The following is a 7,889-nucleotide window of genomic DNA, read 5'->3' on the forward strand; positions in this document are numbered from 1 at the left end:
ATTGAGGTGAACAAGGGAGGGAAGGGGAAAGTGCAGAGATGCAGGTCACAGGATACAGCCCAGAGCTCACTGCAGTCCTGGGAAAGGAAAGGATTCAGGCTGCAGCTGCACTCCCTGTGGCCCACAGTTCTGCCTGAGGGATAAGCATGTAATATCGCTGAAACCAGTGATCGAGGCAGAGACCTCAGGGCTAATAACAAATACAGAAGGGTGAGAACTGCAGTTTAAGTCCTCAGTGCCAGGCAGAACACAAAGACATGAAGCCTGCTGCCTACACCCACCCTCCAAGAACTCACCTTCCCCCACACTCCCACTGTTAGAAGTGGACCCCAGAAGAAACTAGCAGTGTTGGATTAAAGATAGGAATATCTACAGCTGTGAAAACTGGAAAGACAGTCCTGGAGTACCAGACACACAGTGCTGCTAATTCTAGTGACAGGGAAGGAGATGTAGGGGCAAGAGAGTTGTGGGTTGGAACTCAGAGCCACAAACACACTGGCTGCTTCTCCCAGCCCATCCTGTCCCCACCTTTCTGGGCTGTTCCCTGCAAGAGCAACCAGGGATGCTGAGACACACAAACTCTGCATTAGGTGGCAAGGGCAACACTGGGGTTTCAGAGGCACAGAACCCCATCACCCACCAGATTACCCCACAAGGGTTGTGCCCTGAGACTGAGGCAACCTCATCACAGAGGAGAACTCACTTCCCAGGAAATCTCCCACCATGTAAGAACCTGGAACAGCACAAGAAAAAAGCAAAACATTGCAGCACAAGAGAAAAGAAAATGCTCCAGTGCCACTTACTAGAAAGCAAAAGAAAGACCTCTTCGTATCAACCTGCTGCAGAATCCACTCCAGTAGATGCCCAGGAAGAGAAATCCATCAATTGCCATAAATAACCAAGGTAATAAGGCAGCTCAGAAAGAAAATGAAAAATCTCCCCAAAATGAACTTAAAGACATGAAAATACGGAACTTAAATGTCAGAGAATTCAAGATTGCAGTTCTGAAAAAACTCAATGAGATGCCGGGCAACTCAGATATGCAGTTTAATGAAAACAGAAATAAAATCAAACAACAAAATGAATATTTCATCAAGGAGATTGAAATTTTAAAAAAGAACCAAGTACACATTCTGGAGCTGAAGAACTCAATAAAAGAGATGTAAAATGAAATAGCAAGCTTAGGGAATACAACTGACCAGATGGAGGAAAGAATTAGTGATATTGAAAATAGAAATCTGGAAATGACACAGATGGAAGAAGAGAGACTTGAGAATTAAAAGAAATGAAAGAACTCTACAGGAACTTTCTGACTCCATCAGAAAGAGCAGCATAGAATAATGGGCATACCAGAAGGAAAAGAAAGAGAACAGAACAGAGAATATATTCAAACAAATAGTTGATGAGAACTTCCCAAACTTGTGGAAAGAACTGGATTCTTGAAACACAGAAGCAAATAAAACACCTAATTCCCTCAACCCCAACAGGCCTTCTCCAAGGCACGTTGTATTGAAGCTGTCAAAAATTAATGACAAAGAAAGAATCCTCAAGGCAGCCAGGGAAAAGAAGACGGTAACCTACAAAGGAAATCCCAGTAGATCATCATCAGATTTTTCAGCAGAAACTCTACAAGCCAGAAGGAAGTGGACTCAAATATTCAAACTATTGAAAGAGAGAAATTATGAGCCAAGCATAACATATCCTGCAAAGTTGTCCTTTAGATATGAAGGAGGAATAAAGCTCTTTCCATACATAGAGAACCTGAGAAAATTTTCCATCACGAGGCCTACATTGCTGAAAATACTGAAGGAGGCTATTTGACCCTAAACAAAAAGTCATCAGAGCAAGATTACAGACAGATAGAAGCAGGAAATAGCAACCCTTATACAGAATAAGGGACTATACAATTAAACTTAACATAAAAGATAAAGAAGATAAACACATAAACAAAAGAAAAAAAATTGTATTGCAACTCAGAAATCAACATACAGCATAAATAGGGATAATTTGTGACAATAAAAACATAAAAGGGAGGGAGTAAAGGTCTGAATTTGCAAAGGGGAATACACACAAGAAGCATGCTGGAGAAAAGGAACTATTGTATATATAAAACTTTCTTTTACATAAATATAATGGGAACCACTGGAAAAAAATCCAAAATGAGACATATAACATAAAAAAGAGGAAATAGAGGGGAAAACATAGAATACCAGCAAACTAAAATAACAGAACCAAAAAAGTAAAGAAACGATGGATACACTGAGCTAACAGAAAACAAAAGATAAAATGGCTATAGGAAATCCTCATATATCAATAATCACCCTCTGTGTACATGTAAATGCAATGAACACACAAATAAAAAGGCACAGAGTAGCAGATTGGGTCAAAAAAGAAAACCCAACCATATACTACCTCCAAGAGACACCATCTCAGCTACAAGAACAAATATAGACTTAAAGTAAAACGGTTTAAAATGATACACCAAGCAAATGGCATCCAGAGAAAAGTGGGTGTAACCATATTTATATCTGACAAAATAGAATTCAGGATTAAAAAGGTAATAAGAGACAAAGATGGACATTTTATAATAATAAAAGGGACAATACAACAAGAAGACATAACACTTATATATGCTCCCTATCAGGAAGCACCGATATATATAAAGCAACCACTAACAGAACTTAAGGGAGAAACTGACAAAAACACAGTTATAATAGGAGGCCTAAATACACCATTGACAGCTACAAATAGATCATCCAAACAAAAAATCAATAAGAAAATATTAGCCCTTAAATGACACTTTAGCCCAAATGGACATAATTGACATTTCCAGAGCACTTCATCCAAGAACACCAGATTATACATTGTTTTCTTGTGTACATGGAACATTAGCAAGATAGAACATATGTTGGGACACAAAACTAGCCTCAGCAAATTTAAGAAGATTATTAGGTTGGTGCAAAAGTAATTGCAGTTTAAAAGGTTAAAAATAATTGCAAAAACTGCAATAATCTTTGAACCAACTTAATAGAATCATACCAAGTATATTGTCTGACTACAAGTTTTTGAAATTGGAGATCAACTGCAAAAAGAAAGTTGGAAAATCTACAAATTCATGCAGATTAAACAGCATGCTATTAACTAATAACTGGGTCAAAAAAGAAATAAAAGGAGAGATCAAAAGATACATATAAACAAATGAGAATGGAAATATATCAAAATTATTGGGATAAAGTGAAAGTAATATTAAGAGGGAAATTTATATCATTACATGACTATCTGAAGAAACAGGAAAAATCCCAAATAAACAACCTAATATTATGTCATTAAAAACTAGAAAAAGAGAAACAAGTGAAATCCAAAATCAGCAGAAGAAAGGATATAATAATAATTAAAACAGAACTAAATGCAAGAGAGAACAAAAGGTCAGTAGAAAAAATTAATACAACAAAGAGCTGGGTCTCTGAAAAAATTAATAAAATTGACAAATCCTTAGCTAGACTCACTAAAGTATAAAGAGAAAAGATATAAATAAACAGAACCATAAAAAATAAAAAACAGGAGAAATTACCACAGTTTCCACAGAAATACAAAGAATAATATGAAAATACTATGAATGACTTATGTCACCAAATTCAGTAACTTAGAAAAAATGGACAAGGTTTTAAAAATATATACATTTCCTAAACTGAATCACGAAAAACTGGAAAATCTAAATAAACCAATCAATAGAAGGGAAATTGAAACAATCATCCGAAACGTCCCCAAAAGCAAAAGTCCAGGATAATATGGCTTCACTAGTGAATTCTACCAAATGTTCAAAGATGATTTAATACCTGTCCTCCTCAAACTCTTCCAAAAAATTGAAGGGGCTTCCCAACTGATTTTATAAGGCCAAAATTGCCATGAAACTAAAACCTGATAAGGATAATACCAAGAAAGAAAACTATGGACAAATATCCCTGATGAATAAAGATGGAAAAATCCTAAACAAAATTCTAGCAAATCGAATGAAACCATACATTTAAAAGATTATACATCACGATCAAGTGGGGTTCATTCCAGGGGCACAAGGATGGTTCAACATACACAAATTAATCAATGTGATACACCAAATAAAAAAAAAGATAAGTCATATAATTATATCAATAAGTGCAGAAAAACCACTTAACAAGACACCACATCCATTTATAATTAAAACACTTAATAAAATGTATAGAGAACAAAAGTGCTTTAACATAATAAAGGCCATATATGACAAACCCTCAACTAATACTATGCTTAATGGTGAAAAACTGAAAGCTTTTCCTTTAAAATCAGGAACAAGACAGGAATATTCCCTGTCAGCAATATTATTCAACATACGATTGGAAGTCTAGCCTGAGCAATCAGGCAAAAGAAAGAAATAAAAGGCATTCAAATTGGGAATGAAAAAGTCAAATTGTCATTTTTTGCAGAAGACATGATTCTTTATATAGAAAAACCTAAGGACTCCATCAAAAACTATTAGAAACAATAAACAAATACAGTAAAGTTGCAGGATATAAAATCCATGTATAAAAATTCATTGCATTCCTATATACTAACAATGAAATTTCAAAAAAAGCACTAAAAATCAATTCTTTTGGTAACTGCAACAAAAAGAATAAAATACCTAAGAATAAACTTAACAAAGTATGTAAAGGAACCATACACTGAAAACTATAAGACATTATTAAAAGAGATTGAAGAAAATACAAAGAAATAGAAAGATATTTTGTGTTCATGGGTTGTGAGAATCAACATAGTTAAAATAGCCATATTGCCCAAAGCAATATGCAGATTTAATGCAATCCCCATCAAAATCCCAATGGCAATTTTTAAAGAAATAGAACAAAAAATCGTCAGATTTGTATGGAATCACAAAACATCCCAAATACCCAAAGCAATCTTAGAAAAAAATACAAGGTTGGAGATATCATACGCCCTCACTTCAAATTACACTACAAAGAGACAATAATCAAAACAGCATGGTATTGGCAGAAAAACACACACAAAGATCAATGGAATAGAATTGAACACCCAGAAATAATCTCACATATATATGGGCAAATAATTGTTTTTTTTATCTGAGAACAAATTTAGGTTATTATAAAATGTGTCCAGCATACATCTCATATTCACTGAGTACTTATAATCCAACCATCAACTATATGTATATTAATACATTCAAAATGTTTAAATTAAAGTTTATTGGGGTGACCATTGTTAGTAAAGTTACATAGATTTCAGGTGTACAATTCTGTAATACATCATCTATATATCACATTGTGTGTTCACCATCCAAAGTCAGTTCTCTTTCCATCACCATATGTTGGATCCCCTTTTCCCTCATCTCCCACCCCCCTTCTCCCTTACCCTCTGGTAACCACTAAGCTATTGTCTGTGTCCATGAGTTTTTGTTTCTTCATTTGTTTGTCTTGTTCTTTTGTAGTTCTCAGTTTTATATACCACATATCAGTGAAATCATATGGTTCTCTGCTATTCCTGTCTGATTTATTTTGCTTAGTATTGTAATCTCAAGATCCATCCATGTTGTCACAAATGGTACTATTTCATCTTTTCTTATGGCAGAATAATATTCCATTGTGTATAAATACCACATCTTTGTCCAATCATCTATCGAAGGACACTTTGGTTGTTTCCATGTCTTGGCCACTATAAATAAAGCTTCAATGAACATCAGAGCACATATATTTTTACAGATAAATGTCTTCAGATTTTTTGGGTGGATGCCCAGGAGAGGGATTGCTGGGTCATATGGTAATTCTATTCTTAAATTTTTGAGGAACATCCAAACTTCCTTCCATAGCGGCTGCACCAATCTGCATTCCCACCAACAGTGGATGAGGGTTCCTTTTTCTCCACAGCCACTCCAACACTGTTACTATTTGTCTTGTTGATGATAGCCATTCTAACTGGGGTGACGTGATATCTCATTGTGGTTTTTGTTTGCATTTCTCATGATTAGTCATGTTGAACATTTTCTCATATGTCTATTGGCCATTTGTATGTCTTCTTCAGAGAAATGTCTCTTCAGGTCCTCTGACGATTTTTTATTGGATTGTTTGCTTTTTTGCTGTTGTTGAGTTGTATGAGTTCCTTATATATTTTGCATATTAGTCACTTATTGGAGGCATTGTTTGCAAAAATCTTCTCCCATTCCGGTGGTTGCCTCTTCATTTTGTCGATGGTTTCTTTTCCTGTGCAGAAGCTTTTTAGTTTGACATAGTCCCATACATTTATTTTAGCTTCTACTTCCCTTGCTTTTGAGGTCAAATTCATAAAATGCTTTTTGAACCCAAGGTCCATAAGTTTAGTCACTATGTTTTCTTTTATGCATTTTATTGTTTCATGTCTTATGTTTAGATCTTTGATTCATTTTGAGTTAATTTTGATACATAGTGACAGACAGCAGCCTAGTTTCATTTTTTTTTGCATGTGGCTTGCCAATTCTCCCAGCACCATTTATTGAATAGGTTGTCTTTTCTCCATTGTATGTTTTTTGTTTCTTTGTCAAAAATTCCTGTCCATATTTATGTGGGCTTATTTCTGGGTTCTCAATTCTGTTTTGTTGGTCTGTGTGTCTGTTTCTCTGCCAATACCATACCATTTTGATTATTGTTGTCCTGTAGTACAAGCTAAAGTCAAGGAGTGTGATACCTCCATCATTGTTCTTTTTTCTTAGGATTGTTTCACTATTTGTGGTCTTTTGAGATTCCATACAAATCTTGTGATTTTTTGTTCTATTTCTTTAAGAAATGCCATCGGGATTTTGATGGGGATTGCATTAAATCTGTATATTGCCTTCTGGTAATATGGCCATTTTAACTATGTTGATTCTTCCAATCCATGAGCACGGAATGTCTTTCCATTTCTTTGTGTCTTCTTCAATTTCTTCTAAAAATATCTTATAGTTCTCATGGTATACATCTTTCACATCCTTGGTTGTTTATTTCTAGGTATTTTATTCTTTTTATTGCAATTGCAAAATGAATTGCTGTTGATTTTTCATTTCTTTTTCTGAGATTTCATTGTTAGTATTTAGGAATGCAATGGACTTTTGTACATTGATTTTTTAGCTGACAACTTTACTGTATTTGTTTATTGTTTCTCATACTTTTTTGGTGGAGTCTTTAGGGTTTTCTATGTATAGCATCATGACATCTGCAAAAAGTGACAATTTAACTTCTTCATTCCCAATATGGATGCATTTTACTTCTTTCTCTTGTCTGATTGCTCTGGCAAGGACTTCCAACACTATGTTGAAAAGCAGAGGTTATAGGGGACAGCCCTGTCGTGTTCCTGAACATAGAGCAAAGGCTTCAGTTTTTCACCGTTAATTATGATAGCGGTAGAGGGTTTGTCATATATGGCCTTTATTATGTAAAGGTATTTTTCTTCCATACCCATTTTATTAAGTGTTTTAATCATAAATGGATGCTGTACCTTGTCAAACACTTTTTGTGCATCTGCTGATATAATCATATGATTTTTGTCCTTTATTTTGTTTATGTGATGTATCACATTGATGGATTTGCATATGTTGAACCATGCTTGTGCCCCGAGGATGAACCCCACTTAGTCATGATGTATATATATAATCTTTTTAATGCACTATTGCATTCGATTTGCTAGAATTTTGTTTAGGATTTTTGCATCTGTATTCATCAGAGATATTGGTCTGTAGTTTTCTTTTTTTGTGTTGTCCTTACCAAGTTTTGGTATCAGGGTAATATTGACCTCACAAAATGAGTTAGGGAGTATTGTCTCTTCTTCAATTTTTTTAAAAGAGTTTGAGCAGGATTGGTATTAGATCCTCTTTGAAGGTTTGGTAGAATTCACTAGTG

This window comes from Rhinolophus ferrumequinum, chromosome X, assembly GCF_004115265.2.
Source record: "Rhinolophus ferrumequinum isolate MPI-CBG mRhiFer1 chromosome X, mRhiFer1_v1.p, whole genome shotgun sequence".
Lineage (NCBI taxonomy): Eukaryota > Metazoa > Chordata > Mammalia > Chiroptera > Rhinolophidae > Rhinolophus > Rhinolophus ferrumequinum.